Genomic DNA, 18,167 nt, shown 5'->3' on the forward strand with positions numbered 1-18,167 from the left:
CAATGTCAGCTATATGTGAAAAGTTTGAGATGTCACTTCAATTAGATAAATGAAAAATTAAATATAAGACATTCCCTAGCTGTCAGTATTTATTCGAAATTCAAGCTTTCTGTGCAACTCGTCTGTACATTCAACTTTCTGTTATAAAATGTACAGAATGGTTACAATATTTTCTCAATCCCATGCATGAATAAAGATATATAATAATAGCATTATTCCAATGGGAATCATAGAAAATATAGAAAGATAAATTAATCCTCACACACTCTCCATATTAATGAATTTCATGGTGTATGTTGGAATATATAACCTTCCATGCTTGGGGTGATATACAAAGAACATAATTTCCTACTAGCATGTTTCCAAGGGGAAAAAATAGTGTAGGTTAGTTTAATCTATTTTAAGTTTCAGAATGTTCTTGGAAATTAGTGTAAATTCAATGTGGAATATTGCTGACAAATTAAAATTTTTATTTTAAATAAATTTGAGGCTATTCAGTATGAGATATTGCATCTGTGTTATTTCTTTAGTAATTGGAAATGTGGCAATATCTGGTAAAGGAGAAAAGTGAATGTCTTCTGCATGATGAATTAGATGTCTGTCTGTAGGGTAGAATTTCAGCTTGATTAATAGATAAGGCTTCTTTTAATTTATTTACATGCAGTAACATTTATAGGGAAATCCGTTTATAGCAGCAAACCCATCAGAAAATAGCATGGTTCCTATTATACTAACTGGAAACACTTTTATTTTCTCTAATTTTAAAGAGAAATTCCCATCCAAACCCCATTTTGCTTGGACAGTATGTTTTGTGATTGCTTGGACTCTGAAATTAAAAGTAAAAGAAATATAATTATATGTTTTTAAAGGAAAAATCATACTCTAATATAAATAGCAATAAATGCTGATTAGACGTTATTACAAGAAAGAAAAATATTTATATTTTTCCAACTGTTAGTAATCTATTCAGTCTACTTTCTGCAAAGCTGTCTATGAAATTCTATTTAAAATCTGGATATTTCCAAGGAAGGCAATTTCTTTATTCCAGATTTACTCTGTTACAAGAATAAATGACATATTACAGACTTCTTAGGCAAGACTATAATTTGGCCCTAAAATAATAGGATGTCAAAATAAAAACATGCAATTGTAAAATTAAAAAAAAAGCATTCCAAATCACGTATTTTGCCTGTCTCTACCTTGTCAAAGTGGGACAAGAAAGTGTGCTATGTGCCATGGACTGTGTATGAAAGTGTATTTGGTGAAGTACATCAGGCTTAAAACACCAAACTTACGTTGCTTACCAGCCACAGGCAAGGACTTCTCTTATGTGAAATCAAAATTTATTGTGACATTTTAAAGCACTCTTTATGTCTCTGATCCTATTTGTGAGATTGTGTTTGACTATGTCATACATTTCTAAAACAGTTTCCAGGTTCTTGTTCTGCTACTCATTCTGACATTACCTCCTGTTGGAGGCTGATCAATGCTGTTAGGTCAGGATTTTTCTTTTTTCCTCTACTTTCCTGTCCCTGCTAGTCAGCCTTTTTTAGTCTTCTAGGCACTACTTAGAGTTATTTTGTACTATCCAACCATATTTCAGACGTGCCATAGACAGTCAATCCTCACTTTGCATTTCAATGAACTTACTGCAGTTTTCAAACTGCCCCGATCCAGTTTATGTTGTCATTGACTACAGTTAAATCCCTTTGTTACAAGGTCAGCTTTTCCTCAGCTGGAGGAAACTATCTGCATGGGAACTGTCTGGTCAATTGCTTTGGGGCACATATTACTGTCTTCTTCCTAATAAATTCAGCTGGAGACTTTCATGCAAATTGGTAATGTTCATTCTAAATGGCTTATGGTTAGCAAAGTTACATATTAACCTAGCTTTTGTAACTGTAAGAGTTCAAAAATTTCAATTATATGACCAATAACAACTCCATATACAAAATCTGCTTATGTGGGAAACTTAAAGTCTTTTATTTTCTTCACTTGCTTTAGATGGAGACAGTAACTAGATAACTTACATTTACTATTCTGGGTTGCAATCATTCAAGATAATTTATTAAGAAATAAAAATAAAAAAACACACTACAACATATTTTTTTTTTCTTTTTTTTTTTTTTTATGAAATGCACAAAATATTAGTAAAATTTGTGGTTGTTACTTTTTCTCCACAGCAACCTTGATAAGTGTTATGATTCTGAACATAAAAGTAAGCTAATTTTTATATTACTTTTGTGTTTTATTAAGATGTTCAATACCTTTTTTTTTTTTTTTTTTTTTTTTTTGCAATTCAGTTTTCCTTGTATTATTTTCTTGGCTCATAGAAAATGATATGCATATATGTATATCAGAGTATATACACTTTTGAGTTCTTGAAGTTTTCTAACGTAGTTTTTGAATTAACAACGCCAGCAGAAATTATTCCAATAGACCATTAATAAAATTGAACACAGAGCTGGCAAGAATGTTCTTAGCTGTCAGCTGTTGGGTTTTAGGTTTCAAATTATTTATTAATAACCTTTTTAGTTTAATTACTAAAATTTATATTTGAGAGATGGGAATTGTATCTTCAAATATCAACAGATTAAGATTTTTTTTAAGATCTGTATTGTATTGAACACTTCAGTCTACTTTACTAAAGCTGAATACATTAACAAGTACAGAATGTTTTTTGATGTAAGCAGTGCATGTCAATTTAGCCTTGTTAGCTGGCAATCAGCTTTGGAAAAAAGTAAGACACAAAGTCTTGCTCCTAAGATATTGCCAACTGTTACTAAAGAAGACTCTCTACTTATGGGCAAATGTAAATGTTGAAACAGGTGGTAATGATGTTGTAACCATAATGAAATATCTCACAACTATATTGAGCATCTGCTAAATTGCAAGTTTAGTTTTTTTAATTATTATTTTGTTTTGATTAAAAACATTTAAGACTAGTAAGCATATGAAAAACCAGACACAAAGCCTAATGAATCTTTTGTGGCTGCTATCTAAGTTTTGGAGTCCAAGAAGCAATGTCTTCATTCTCTTTGTTATTAGTAGATACGCTTTTACTTGTAAATATTTATACATCATTCAATTCTGAACACTAAGGAATTGCATAGAGAATTAGACATCTGAGTGTGAATAATACTTAAACATATATTTAGTGATTCTGTCTTTGTGTTAAGAACTGAGGACAAACCTTGATCTAATGTTGTGATTTATAGCACATTGTCCCCACACAGCCTTGTTTGAGACCAGGAGAAGGGTGGGGAAGAAATATAGGTACATTTGGGAGCTGGGGGATAGGTTAGTATATTGAATTCTGTCTTTAATTAAAATACTGTGATTTATCTAACAGTAGCTGTCTGATACTCTTCAGATATTTCCTTCAGCTATTGTTTTTCTTGAAGCTGAAACAGATGGTACAACACATGGGAAAAGTCTGAGATATCATAAAATAATGAAAAGACCAACTTTCAGAGTGGAAGATATTTTCCTTCTGTTTCCTTGGTATTTTTCAGTTATTTCAACCAATTTTCTCCTCTTGAAAATAAATTTCATAGAATCATAGAGTGGTTTGAGTTGGAAGGGACTTTTAAAGTTCAAGTAGTTCCAGTGTCCCTTCTGTGGGCAGACATATCTTCCAATAGATCAGGTTGCTCAAAGCCCCATCTAGCCTTGAATGCTTCCAGGGATGGGGCATACAGAAGTTCTCTGGGTAGCCCTCCAGTGTCTCATCACCCTTGTAGAGTATTTCTGCTTTATGACTGTGCCTTGAAGCACATCCCCCCTCATCCTTTGCAAAACAAAGGACTTATTAAATATGTTATGCCTTAAACAGCTGTTTTTTGCACCTTTGAACAGGAAAAGATAGGTGGCTGTGAAGGCAGATAGTTTCTATAGTTTTCCTTCAAGGTCTTTGACAAATAAAGGCATAAATTTTAGAGATAAAGACAATTCTTCCTCAACTCTACCAAGGTCTCAGTCCTCATTCCTGGCTAATTGGGATGACCAAGATGGGCCATCTAGAAGACAATCAAATGCTAGGAGAAATCACAAACCATCAGCTACCCCTAATGGACAAACCAATTCACTTCTGGTCAGTACTGCAACCACTCCTCTAATTTTTTGAACACCAACTGATTTCTAGAACAATCTTCTTAATTAGCATGAAGAGCGAGCAGACGGAGGAGACAAACCATCCTTTGCTATCTCACATGCAAATGGACTGTATTCTAAAACTTCTTAACTTAGGACACTTTTTTGGTGTGTGTTTGTGTGTGTTTGTGTGTGTGTGTGTGTGTGTGTGTTTGTGTTTGTGTGTGCTGCGTGGCATTAACAAAGTTTCGTACTCTCACAAACTGGAACAATGGAGTGATGAGATCTTACCTTTCTTCTGATATCTTAACCTATCTCTCCTTTTCCTCTTTCTCTCTTTCCTCTTTCTCTCTTTCTAACTTTATTCTGGGCATATAAGAGTAATTTCTTGCGTGTTTTGTTGTTAAAGTCTTGCCAAGTTTTATGATACAGATACCAGCTTTTGGGAAGCCACTATTCACTGTAATTCCACTGTGTGCTTTCTAGTAAATTTGTGATTTAATTGAACCTCTTGGGTGATTCTCATCATTTTGTGTTACCACACAGAGTATTCAAAAGTTAACCTTTTCCCTCAGTCCACCGATATGGGATGGGACAATGTCTAAATCTACTCTCAGTTTAAAACCATTGCCTCTTGTCCTTTTTGACATGACATGTATTTTTCCTGTAATTTTTTCCATGCTGAATAACACTCTGTTTAGATGAGATGTATGTGTTGGGTCTTCAAAGCAAAAGAGAAACCAACAGAAGAACTGAATGTTAAAACTTCAGTTTTTGTCTTTAAAATAAACAAAAGTATATTAAAAAAGCAAAAGCAAAACCAAACACAAACAAAAACCTCCCTGAAGAGCTAATGCACAAATACTGAAATATTCCCAATGGTATTTTGTAGTTTGTTGTTGTCAAATGCATAAGAATGTCATACTCTCCAAACAGAGGTAAGATATTCTTAACATTTATCATTTCCCATGTAACATGAACATTAAAAAAAAAAATAATAATTCTCTTTATTTTATTCTGTTGTAACAGACAAAAGGGTTTAAATCTCATTAATAGGTTTTAGATTACTTACTTTAAATGGCATAGCTATAAATCTATTGGATATCATCCCAGAATGTGTATATGGCAAATCCTGGTGGCTATATTCCTTTTCCTTATTGTTTCATGATTTCTTGTGCTGTTGATGGATAACAGATGGATAGCTGCTTAGGAAAAGTATTTGATGCTTAAAGTTCCGTACTTAGTTTTTGGACTTCTAATTGATTTTGCCCGTTTCCAAGTTTGTTTTATTTTGGTTTATTTACTTGAGCTTATTCCCCATACCAGCACTATTTTCCCTGAGGTGAGGAGACTGTCAAAATTCATCAGTCATTGAGGCAATTTAACTACTTTCTTGCAGTGCTCTGAAGAACTTTTAGCTTTCTCAATACACTGCAACTTCCAGATCTACATGGGACAGTATCTTCATAGTGTCACTGATTGGACAGTTTTGTACAAAAATATTCCTATATTTATTACTTTGGTTTACAATTAGGACTTCCAAACCACGTCTTCCAATGCACAACGAAAAAACCCACAAAACCCTGATGATATTTGGAAGATTTCACTCTGAAATGAAAAGCAATTAATATATAATTACAGTCTGTTTGTAATTTTCTTGGACTTCACCCTCTTCTTCTTTTTTTTTTTTTCTTTTTCTTTTTTTCAGACATCTCAAATTTAGAAGCTTCTTAAAAAAATTATGCTTGTCCCATAATATGCATCAGCTGTAGTTGGAGAAAAATGCAAGAATTTGGAATTAAATATTTGAATAAAGAACAAAGGCTGCTGATCTAAGAAAGAAAATAACAAACAATAAACCTGGTCTGGGGCCCAGTTTGCAATGACAGGATAGTATGAAATAGAAACAAATACTCATTATAAATTGCATACCTGTAATATTTGACCCTGTGAAAATTAATCCTTAATCCTATAATTACCTATTCACATTACCTTTAAAGGAGATATTCCTCCTGTTCTTGCCTTCAGAGCATTTGGAATTCAATCACTTTATATAGCAATTTTTCTCTCATAGTATGCACTGTGAAGGGGGAATAGATTTGCTCTGTGTTTGAATTAGTGAGTTGGAAAATTTATTATTCTTAAGTAGCACTACATGTGAGTTATAATGATATTTGGTAACCAGAATTATTTAGCACCTGAATTTCTCCAGATTTTATGGAAAGCAGAAGACAGAAAAAGAGACACAAAGCAGTGAATGAATTTTCCCAGGAGCACTGCTTTGTGTCTGAGCTCTAATGTAGAGTTCTCTGTGAAGAAAATTAGCAAGAAGCTTTTTGCTAGTTTTGTTAACTAGAAAATGATGGGTTATTTTATTTTGGCTTAACCAGCTGAAAGTTAAATATCTGTTCTGTTCTTAGATCTTTCTGTAGTTAATAGAGGATTGATATCTTCAATCATCTCATCTATCTTAGATACATCTCCGGATAGTTGATTTTCAGTCCATAGGCTAAATGAAAAACAAACCTTAGGTTAAGTACTTTAATGACAGGTTGTTACATTTAGTTGTATCCAATATTGTGTGGGTGTCTCTGCATTGCAGTGTGTCAGTAATTGCAGAAATTTTCTATATTCCAAATATCACTAAGTTTTATTCTGGAATGATTTTCATCAGTGTCAGTGATAACTGGGAAGAGAATAATACATTTGAAATACTGTTATCAGTCAGAGCTATCATCAGAGCTTTGCTCAGTTTTCATCAGAGATTTATTATCAGACATTATTACCAGATAAATACTGACTTAAAGATTAAATTAATATAATACAGAAAAGTCAACATTTAGTACTGAGTCAGCTTCCTTTTTGCGAACGATAACCTCAAATTAATATGTATTAGCATATATTTTGTAACTTGAATTTTTCTAGATGGAAGAAATTAGGACTTTCCTGGAGTATCCTTTAGGTAATACAGTTTCCTCTCCCTTCATCTTCAAAATCAAGGACCAAACCATCTTTGTTTTTTGTGTATGAGTACTTTACCGCTATGGTTAGAGTATACACTAGCAAATGTTCCTTAGTATTTGGAAGTACAACAGTAGGGCTCCACAGATCTATTGCTTGAAAGAAATGGAAGCTAACTGGAAAAAGGTGGCACTCTACAATTTGGGAGGATTAGAGAAGGTGTTTCACTGAGCTCCAGCCCCACACTCAGTGCTCCTTGATGGCCAAGAAGAGGAACACACGGCCCATTGTCTGCACTCTTCACAGCCAACACAAAGACCTGGTATTCAGCCTTTCTGGAGGTCTTGAGACTGAGTAATCTACAGAGACAGTAATGTATGAAGGAAGTTTACCATTATTTTTTCTTCTGATGTTGTAGCCCAGCTCTTTGCAGTCAGCTTTGAGACACCGAGGTCTGCTCATATACAAACCATGTGTCAGAGTGGGCCTGAGCATTAAGAGCTTCACTCTTAGTGAATTTAACATTTACATCACAACTTACTCAGTGAATAAACAAAGTTATAATTACCTTTAAAATAAAACAGCAGTCAAGCATTACCAGCTATTCAGTTTAATTTCATTTCTACATAATCTGTAATTTTAATCCATAAATTAAAAAAATACATTTTGATGAATACATTTTTACAAAAATGCTGGCCTTCAAGCAAATGATCCTTTGGCATCTTGCTGTAAAGTTATAGACAAAAAGATCAGACATGTTCTGAATTCAGCGACAAGACTGACTTCATGATAATTTATTGCCTATCCGATACTATAACCTACTTTGGAAGAAATTTTGGAAAGGCAATCAATTATGGAACACACCATCTGATAGTCCACATACTGTATACAACATTAGTCAAACTATTATGATTTCAGGACCTGAAGTAAATTCTTTCTCAGAAACCACAAGTTTGAATAAAAAGATTCCAAAGCTCTATAGGAACATGTGGTATACCAAATTGTGTATGTGTATAAGGATATATATATACACACATATACTTTATTTTCTGTTAATTATTAATAAGTCACAGAAAATAAAACCTTTTCACTTTCGATTTATATATTTGGAACAGTATATTCTAATGTAAAAAAGGTGACTACTTACATTTAGAAAGTTTGAACTATTGTAGTTTTCATGATCTAATGATGTAGGGATGTATCTGTGATGATCAAAGGATGTAGGGAAATGAAGCTTGCAAATACAAGTACTATCTTTTATTTGTTTAAGTACTACAGCTGAAGCAAAACCTTTGCATCTTGAAATCTTGTCTACTCTTCCAAACTAATAAAGCTGACACCAAAATATTTATTCCTCAGAAAATAAATTTAAGAAAATAAAAAAATTAAAGCTTATGACTTGTTGTGTGCTGAGGAAGTAATGAAACTCCAGTATTTTGTTCTCTGTGTTGAACAGTAATCTTCTCTGAGAACAGTTTCCTTTCTGCCATAACACATAACATATACTGATACATATACTCTAGCAACAGGATTGTTTTGGCTAAGCTTAGAGAGTATATAGGGGACATAATCAAATAGCAGTCACCTTTAGTATCATGATCACTGTCATTCATGACAATGACACACTATTGTTTTTGCAGATTTTTCTTATTCATGCACATTATATGATTTGGGAATAATGTAAACCTAGAACACTAGAAAAACTCTTTGAAAATTTCTAAAACAAATAAATATCCTTCCCTCTCAAATTTTAAAGTTTACAGTTTGTCATTACTGTCGCCTTTACCAATTTTGAAGAAAACATTTTTATTATGAAACAACGGTATTTCCAAGGTGATGATGGTAGTAGTGATCATTAGTAACTTATCACTAAGGAAGAGGGATTAGTATTAATACGTATAGCCTGTAGCTCTATATTCTTATGATATTTAGAATAGATACGTACATCCATATGTATATTATTTATATAAATATTTATGTAAAATACATAAACACATATACGAATTTGTCTTCCTTAATTCCTAGCTTCTAGAATGATTTAGTTATAGAAGCATCTCTATTGTCATGAAAAAAGAGTATGGTTTCTAGTGCTTAGGCTAGAAGAAGTAAAACTGCGAAAATGTAAACCCCAAAGGCTCCAAACTGTTACAGAAACACAGAGAGTTGAAAATGTATTTTTTAAAATGCATGCTGTTGACAACTCTGATTCCTGTAGTCATAAGACCCACATGTCCAGCAGGGCTTTTTCACAGAATCCCATTAAAAAAAATTTCCCTCTCAAGAGAAAAAAAAGAACTTTTAAGGCCTTAGGACAACACTAATTTGCAATAGAAACTTAGGGCATATTCCTCTTCTATCTTTAATGCATAAAATATATTGCTAGGACTCAAGAAGTAATAAACCTAGCTGAACCACACAGTGAGAGAAACAGGTATATTATTTAGACTGAATCAAATTTATGGTGAAAGTGTGGCCATGTAACCTTTTAGAATTAAAGATTAAATTGTTTAACTTCTTGAACCAATGGGTTTAGAAAATAATATATTCTGTGATCTGTCACTGGGTTATATGCTGTATAAACTGCATATTCTATGAACATCTACAGTACAAAAACATGGTTAAATGCTGAGAAAATGATTTCTTAAAAATAAATACATAAATAAATAGGTGTTTAGATATAGACACAGAATGTGAATATATAGAGACAAATATACGTTATTCCATAAATTTTTCTTTATCACTAATTTTCCTAATCTGTAGGGTAAGCATTTGTAAAACAAAATTTGTACAAGTAAATTTTTTCAGAATATTGTTTATTCTGCCCTCTCATGTTGTCCTATGTAGCGTGGACAATCACTAAATGAGCATCTGACTCATTAAAAAAAAATGATTTGGTGTTCCACAAGGTCCAGGAAAATGCCACTTTCCTAGTGAATACAGAACTTGGTAGGAAAGTATATTGATGCAATGTGCACCAAGCTGTAGCTTTGTCTGTTCAACATTTTAACTGTTTGGAGGAGTGAGCTCTCTGTTGGTGAACAGTAGGGTTACTTTGAAAATAGATATCTGCTTGATCTCTCAGCCCCTGGAAACTTTTCTGGTTTTAATAAGCAGAAAGGGAAACAGTAATTTTGGGATTCTTCAACGCAAAATTATAAGAAGGACCTTATTGCAAATAACAGTTTTGTGGCTAATACACATGTTGGAATAGTGTTCAGCCAATTCTTTTTCAGCTACATTAGCCTAGCAGTGCTAAATTCTAGCAAAAGTCCAAACATGCAGTTATTTCTGTTCAGATCAGGAGGTCGTGCAGAGCATAGCCAATATCAAGAACCAAAGACAGAGGAGACCTATAGAACGGTAGGCATGAATTAATCCAACATGATGACCAAAGGTACCTCACTCTTTATGAGGATACAGTCCTTGTACAGGTATTTTCAGAAGTTTTCTGTTTTGTTTTGGTTTTGGTTTGTTGGGGTTTTTTTTGTTTTGTTTTGTTTTTTGTTTATTTGTTTGTTTGTTTGTTTTTTGTTTGTTTTTTTTGTTTTGTTTTGTTTTGTTTTGTTTGTTTATTTGTTTGGTTTTTGTGGGTTTTTTTTTGAGACAAAAGAAGCGATACAGTAAGAAATCCAGGCCATTGAATGGACACCAGGCAGAAGCAGCAGTGGCAGAGTACCACAGTCAGGGCCAGCTCAGCAGCCAGACAGGGTCTCAGCATGTCCTGTATTGGCAGGAGCAGTAACTGGAGCCAGCATCTGATAGCCCAGCAGGTCGCTGAGGGGAGTCAGTAGAGCAGCAGATGTGTGTTAGGAGAGATCTGGCAGGCTATGTGAGATTCAAAAACTGGCAGGAAGGTTCACTGAACAGAGCCAGAACTTTGCCTGGGAAACCACTGAAAAGATAGAGGAGAGAGCTTATACTCACACTGTATAGTCAGATTTGAGCTGTTTAGTTTTGTTTTACTCTCTGTGACCATAATTATTGAACATAACAACTGCTAATAAATTAATAGTGAAAGAGAATTCTCCTGCACACACCAGAGAGTCTCTAGCCCTTTTGGAAGGAAAAGAGATATGCTCTAGCTACAGACACACACATTTTTAACATGCAGTAGAAGTGATTTCTTACTGTTATGGGGGAAATGTTGGCTTCCTAGATGTTTAATGCTTGTCATGCTAGAAATAAAATTTACAAATATATCATATTCATAATATTTGCTAAAGAGATCAGAATATGAAAACCATGCAGAAAGAATGTAGTTAAAAAATGTTTCAGGAAGGTTTTATTGGCACACCCTACTCTCCTCATGATAAGGCCCACAGATCAAGTTGTGGGGTTTTTTTTAATCTCGAAGCTTAATCTGCTTCAGTACCCTATACAGTCCCTTGAAGAGCCTTTTTTTTTTTTTTTTTTTAAATTTTTTTATTTTTTTTTTTTCTCTGTCTATCAGAAATTATTTCAGTTTTTTCCTGGAGTCGGTTGGTCTTTATTCAGAATCTGCCTACTAGCATCTTGGTAATGAAATTGGCTAATTCACTGGGAAAAATATCCTAATTTACAGATTTTGAAAGTAATCTCTGAAATATCTTAGATACTCTCCAGTATCAAGTTTTCCCTCTAATCGATGCTAGAGAGACAGTGTGAATATTTTGTAGCCCCCATGTCATATCTACCAACAGCAGGGAAATGTCTTGAATAGCCTCAGGTGTCTCCAGTAGCGGCAGATAAATCAGTTCCTCTGTGTCTGCCAGAGGATAACTTGATTACTGCATAAGGTCATGTGGCTCAGAAAAAAAAAAAAGAAAAAAAAATTAAAAAATCATCTTTCTTTTCTGCTAAGGTTTATGAAATGGTCTCTCTGCAAATTGAGGTCATTTTGGGAAGATTAACTGTAGTTTAAGAGATTAGCTTTTCTGTCATCATGAAGATCATGAATATCTCAATGTGTTACTCAGGAAAAAAGAAAAAGTTGTTTTGGTTATTACTTTATTTTCACTAGGCATTTTATGAAACATGGGGTTACCTATTTATTCATCTTCTCTACTGATCTCCGATCAGAGGAAAACCAGGAAACCTACATGTTTTTCTCCTTTGTTATAGATTTTTTTTCTTCAGGATCATATTTGAAGAGTTTGAGGAAGCTGAATCCAAGTAACACAGACAGTTTAGAATTTGAAGTTCTCACTCACATATGCCTCTGCCTTTGTGTCCGTGTCTCAATAATTTATTCCTTTGGTAAGCCTGTTTGATATGACTATTTTTTTTCTCTTTCCTAAATAGAACCAATACATTTCACCTTCCTTCTCCTGTTGAACAGGTTACTATAAAATCAGCTGTTGTTACACTATCAATCTGTAAAGATAGAGTATGTTGAAATATGTTGTTTTTACATATGTGTATGTTACAGTTTAGTACAGTAATTTCTCTATTAATTGATTTTGTGTCCTTGAATGCTTTACAGACCTGTTTGCATTTTGAGGAGAGAATTTTACTCCCTCTTTTATCCAGTTTGGTGTACTATCAGATAATAAAACATAAAGAAGTCTTATCAGAGTATAAAAAGGAGACATTAAAAGGGCAAATGTTTCATTTAAAGTAATTTTAAAACACTGATAGAAAAGCAAAAAGTTAAATAACTATATCCATCTTGGTATACTCAGTGCTAGAATATTTTTAATGGAAACAATGAGTAGTGATAACTGAATTATTCCATAAAGATGGTCACATGCATTACGCTTTGCATTTTTCAAAATTTATGTGACTTACACAGTACTATTGCATCATCTATCTACCTATCTATTTATCTATCTATCTATCTGTTTACTTATTTCAGGGAAGAGAAAACAGCAAAGAGGAAATATAACTTTCATTTAATATATATGCATAACATATATATACTGAGTACGTGAAGGAATGACAGAGAAAGGATTTTATGTGAGAGAGATATTCCTTAAACATAGTCATTTATTTGAAAAAAAAAAATCTTATCTATTTACTTCTGACAGTATGTTCAGTTGGTAATCAGTGGACCAGATCCATCCTGAGATATTCAGACTGCCAAAAGCTACAAAAATCCTCCATTATTCAGTAGGTTTATCTGATTCAGATTGTCAGTACCATGAGTGCTAAGCTACCTGAGCTGGTTCTTGTTTTGAATCAGCCTGGATTTTATGGTTTTTAGAAGTTCAAATATTATGGGAGGAAAAAAACAAAAAAAAATAAATAAAAAAAGCTACAGTCTTCAGGCCAAGCTCAGGTACAGGTGCCAAGTCAAAGGACCTGCATCAGCAAACCAGCAAACCATACCAAAGCAAGTTAACCATGTGCAACTTTTTAACTGTAACCTACACTACACTTCTTCATGTTTCAGGTCCAAGAGGATTTCTTGGTTTGTCACACTGATCCAGAAAGACAGAAACAACAGCTACAGTGATGTTCCAAGGTCAGAAAGCACCCTTAAAATCCAGAGAGTTGAGGAAGCTAAAGAAACTAGTACACAAACTAGCTATGACAATGATAGCTCACACTACTGCTACTAATCTGACATTTTGCACATTTCGTGGGTTTTTTTGGGCGGGAGAAAGTTTTATATGTACTTAAATAATGAAAAGTTGCTCTGTAGTCATCCTCCAAAGTGATGGTGTAGAGCAGGTTTCTCCCCAGCCCACAGTGTTCATCTGTTTGTGATTTAGGTGTGCACTTCCAGATTTAGCTCATGTATCATCACATGGCTGAAGAAGTTGGAATTTAATGGGGAAAGATTTTAAACGTAAGAGCTGAAGACAAGGCTGTGTACTCAGTGATGACCAACATCAGACCAAGATCAGTTATCTGTGAAGTTCTGTCAAGTTCCTGTATTTTTAGATACAGGTAGCAGATGATGTTGTATCCTAGAAGCAAAAAGAAAAACAACTATTAAGTCAGAGGTTGTATTTACTACAGTTTTTAAAAATGCACTCTTGCTTCATTGAGGGTACTGTAAAGCAGTTAGAGGGAAACAAAGATATTGTCATAAGAGTACATATACACAGAAGTATAACAGAAACTAGGAGACACACACATGCAAAAAATATAGATGGAAAGTATAAAGATTCTGAAATAAAAAGGAAAAGCACTTTGTTCAGATGTTTAATTAATTCTATGTAGTGTAATGTGTGTAATTATATATATAAAATACATAGTAACATAATATAACATGCACATAATCTTGACTCAATGTGCACATAATATTCTACAATAATGCATGTATATTTTTGCTTAATATGTATATAAATAAATCTTTGAAACTATGAATTTCCATTGCTGTCTCAAAGGTTATGTATCAGGAAATATCAAGATACTCATTGGCAAAGTCTAGCTGAGGGCATCTGGTGTTGGCTGTGTCCTTCAGACATTGCCAACTTCATAATAAGGAGATACCCAGGTAGCACTAGCCAGATGACATTGTGTAGAAAGCTTAAGTGTATGGTCAGATAGGCCCAACTGATGCCCTATATGAATAATTCTGAGGGTAAGGTCATGGGACAAAACACTGTGTGACAACCTGTTCAATTAATTTAATATTACTAAAGGTACATAAATTCAACGTTTTTCTATACAACAGCCCATACCTTAACTGTGAGGTTAAAATGTATTACTGTCTTTTTCTTTGCCTGTGAAATGTCTTCAAGACCTACGTCTGTTTTATGCTTCCTCAGGTAAATGAGCTAAGGTTTGGAAAAAATGGTAAACTTTGAAAAACAACTGCATGTATCAAACATTTTCCAATGGAACTACAGATTTTTATTTTATTCCTTTTCTTTAGTATTGTGTTGCGGAGTGCACCTGTGACCATCAGATGTGTTTCCTTTTTTAGTATTTTGACCTGTGACAGCAATGTATAACCAGGTGCTGAAGACTGAAATGTTGTTTCTTCATGACACTAACTGGAAAGGGAGATGCCTTTGAGTTTCTGTCAGTGCTGGAGGTGAGCTTATTCTCCAAAGAAGTCCACATATGTGGAGATCTTGCTTTTTCTCTAGTAATCTAGATAGAGTTGTATGGAAGTAAGAAATTAATTTATCATGAAATTCGTGATTTCTCAGAAGTCTATTCTATTTTCATGCAATACTTGTTTACATAGGTTACTGAAGCCAGAGATCTTCATTAGATTTATTTATCTATCTATCTATCTATCTATCTATCTATCTATCTATTGCTGTCTATGACAACCTGAAAGGAGGTTGTACCATGGAGAATGTTGGCCTCTTCTCCTAAGTAGCAAGTGACAAAGACAAGAGGAAATGGCCTCAGGTTGTGCCAAGGCAGGTTTAGATTGGAAATTAGGAAAAAATTCTCCATGGAAAGGGTTGTCAGGCATTGGAACAGGCTGCCCAGGGAAGTGGTGGAGTCATATCACTGGAGGTGTTTAAAAGACGTTTAGATGAGTTTCTTAGGGACATGGTTTAGTGCTGGAGTTAGGTTATGGTTGGACTCGATGATCCTGAGGGTGTCTTCCAACTGAAATGATTCTATGATACCTAAAACCTTACTTGACTGCTAAGATTAAGATAAAGTTGCCTAAAAGTATACAGCTAGTGCACTCTGAAACATCCCAGAGGATAGAAAGTCATTCACGTGGAATATGGCACAGGACCCATGGCTAATGTCCTCTCGAAGCAGCAGGTAGAGGCCAGGGGGGATACCTTGTGCTGTTCCAGACATTACTGGAAACACCTGTGTGGGCATCTGGGTAGAGAAATGGGGGTTTTTAAGAGTGAGCTGAAGCACTAAGCTATTCTAACTACAAAGAATGTGTGAAAATCAACACATAAAAGTAACTGGAATCTGGTTTTTATGACCTCTTGCTTTGACCTATATACAATAATATTAAGAAGAGTATAAGGTGACCCAAGTCTCTGTATGTTTATTGTTAAAAATAACAAAGGAGTGTTTGCATTAATGGTGCAGTACTGTACTACAGGCACTGTTCACCACTTCTTCCATGCATGCCTACAGCTACTTATACTCACTCAGTACAGTGCTTGTAACACTTGTAAAAATATTGCAATGAACAGAAGAAGCCATCCTTTCAAAATAAATGTACAGAAAGTGTTTGTTTTGTGGTATTCTTAGAAAACATTTTTGTCATTAATTTGTGACTTTTAAAGGAGACTTTCCTTTATTAAGGACTTTTCTTTTTAAAGGACAGTTATGAGAAATCAACAATAAAAGAAACAACACAGGAACAAAGTTATAAATCAGGAAATCAGCTTACAATACCTGCAAATGAAATAAGTTAATCTGTTGAAATGTGTATGGAAGACAAAGAATGACTTTTTACTTTTGATTTAAACTTATAATTATTATATGTTTCTGTGATCCAGAAATGAGTATGAGTAAATTTTCCAAAGTACAGAAATCAGAATGTCTGCTGCATTTGTTTAAATGCTTATTTTAATGCTCTCTGTTTCAGTTTCATTGCTAAGATTGAGAAACAAAGCTGTCCTGTTTATTTTTGTAAGCTTAATACAGACATTAAAAATAATGTGAATTGTAATAAGCATGTTGCAGTATTTATACACACAGAAATTGTTTTTGCTTTTGCTGTGATTTGCATATCACTGACTCAGAAATATCTGCACTCTTGTTGCAATTACTAACAATTTTTTTTTCTTACTCAGAGATTTGCTTCCATAACAAACAGACCGAAAAACAGTGTTTTTTCACTTTTCTGATTTCAAAACAGATACATATTAAATATAGTTAATTTGAATTTTAGTATTTTTTTCTTTCTAAGCAGTATATGAGTGGTTTAGTGCATATTAGTAAACCATTGTGATTTATTACTGTATTAGTAACCAAAGAGGACCCCAAAATGCACTGTAGGTATTGACGTGTGATCATCAGTTTGCAAGACTTATATGAACTGTAGTTTTTATTCTGAGAACAAAATATTCAGCTTCAGTGTTGTTATGGCAGGTAGACAAAAATATTTAATCTCCACGTGGATTAATAATGCTACTAGTTTATTTAAGTGTCTTAGTCATAGCCCATTCTGATATAAGTTGTCTTTGGTACTAGTTGCATTCATTAGTATTGTACTGTGATGTACTACGCTAGCAGCAATCAGTTATAAGATTTTGAACATATTGAACATGAACATACTAGCATTCAGTCAGCTGATTGGAGCCAGCCTAGCGAGAGCCGGAGCCGGCGGGGTGCAGCCGACCACGAGGTTCAGCCGAGATTAGGAAGCTCAGAGGGAAACGTGCAGGGACAGCGTGATTCCCGGCAGGTCCCCATCCCCAAAGCCCAGGCAGCCATTGCGAGAGAGCGGCTGACGTGATGGGGGGCGTTCCCACGGTGAAGGCGACCACACCCCCTCCCCTTGCCTTGAAAAGTCCTGTGGGAGGGCAGCCACTAGTCGCTGCCCACCAGGTGCAGGGAGGAGCAACCAGCTTGAGTAGCGGGTGAGTCCCACCCACACTGTGCTGCAGCACCGGGTGTGGCAGCTTGTGCAGCAGGGTGCAGAGAGCACTTGTCGCTTGCTAGCCCCTCTAACTTATTGCCAGCATCCCAGACTACTGATGACCATGGTCGCCTCCAGGAGGAGAGCTTGTCTCAAACAGACGGTGGCAACGCAGACTGAGGTTCTGTCCCGAACGGTGGCTGTTCAGGTCTCCGGCTGCAGGGAGTGCCAGAGCCTGCTGCTGCCGGGGGAGGGAGGCCAGCACTCCACCTGCGTGAGGTGTGAGCAGGTGCAAGATCTGCTCCACATGGTTGTGAAGCTTAAGGAGGAGATTGAGACGCTGAGGACTATCAGGGAGTGTGAAAGGGAGGTTGACTGGTGGAGTAACACCCTGACGTGCCAGTCGGAAAGGTCCCAGGGAGGTACCCCCCAAAAGGAGATGGACCTCCTATCCTCTTGGACAGAGGCGGAAGTCCTGAGACGGCCTCACCCTTGTTGCTGTCGGGCAGAGGTAGGGGACCTAAAAGACGACGAGGATTGGAAGCGTATTCCGATTCGGCGTCATGGGCAGCCTCCCTCCCTGCCTCCTTTGTCTCCCCAGGTGCCCCTCCGTAATAGGTTTGAGGCCCTGGATCTTGAAGAAGAGGTAGGGGAGGAGGTGGTG

Source organism: Nesoenas mayeri, assembly GCF_963082525.1.
Source record: "Nesoenas mayeri genome assembly, chromosome: 1".
Lineage (NCBI taxonomy): Eukaryota > Metazoa > Chordata > Aves > Columbiformes > Columbidae > Nesoenas > Nesoenas mayeri.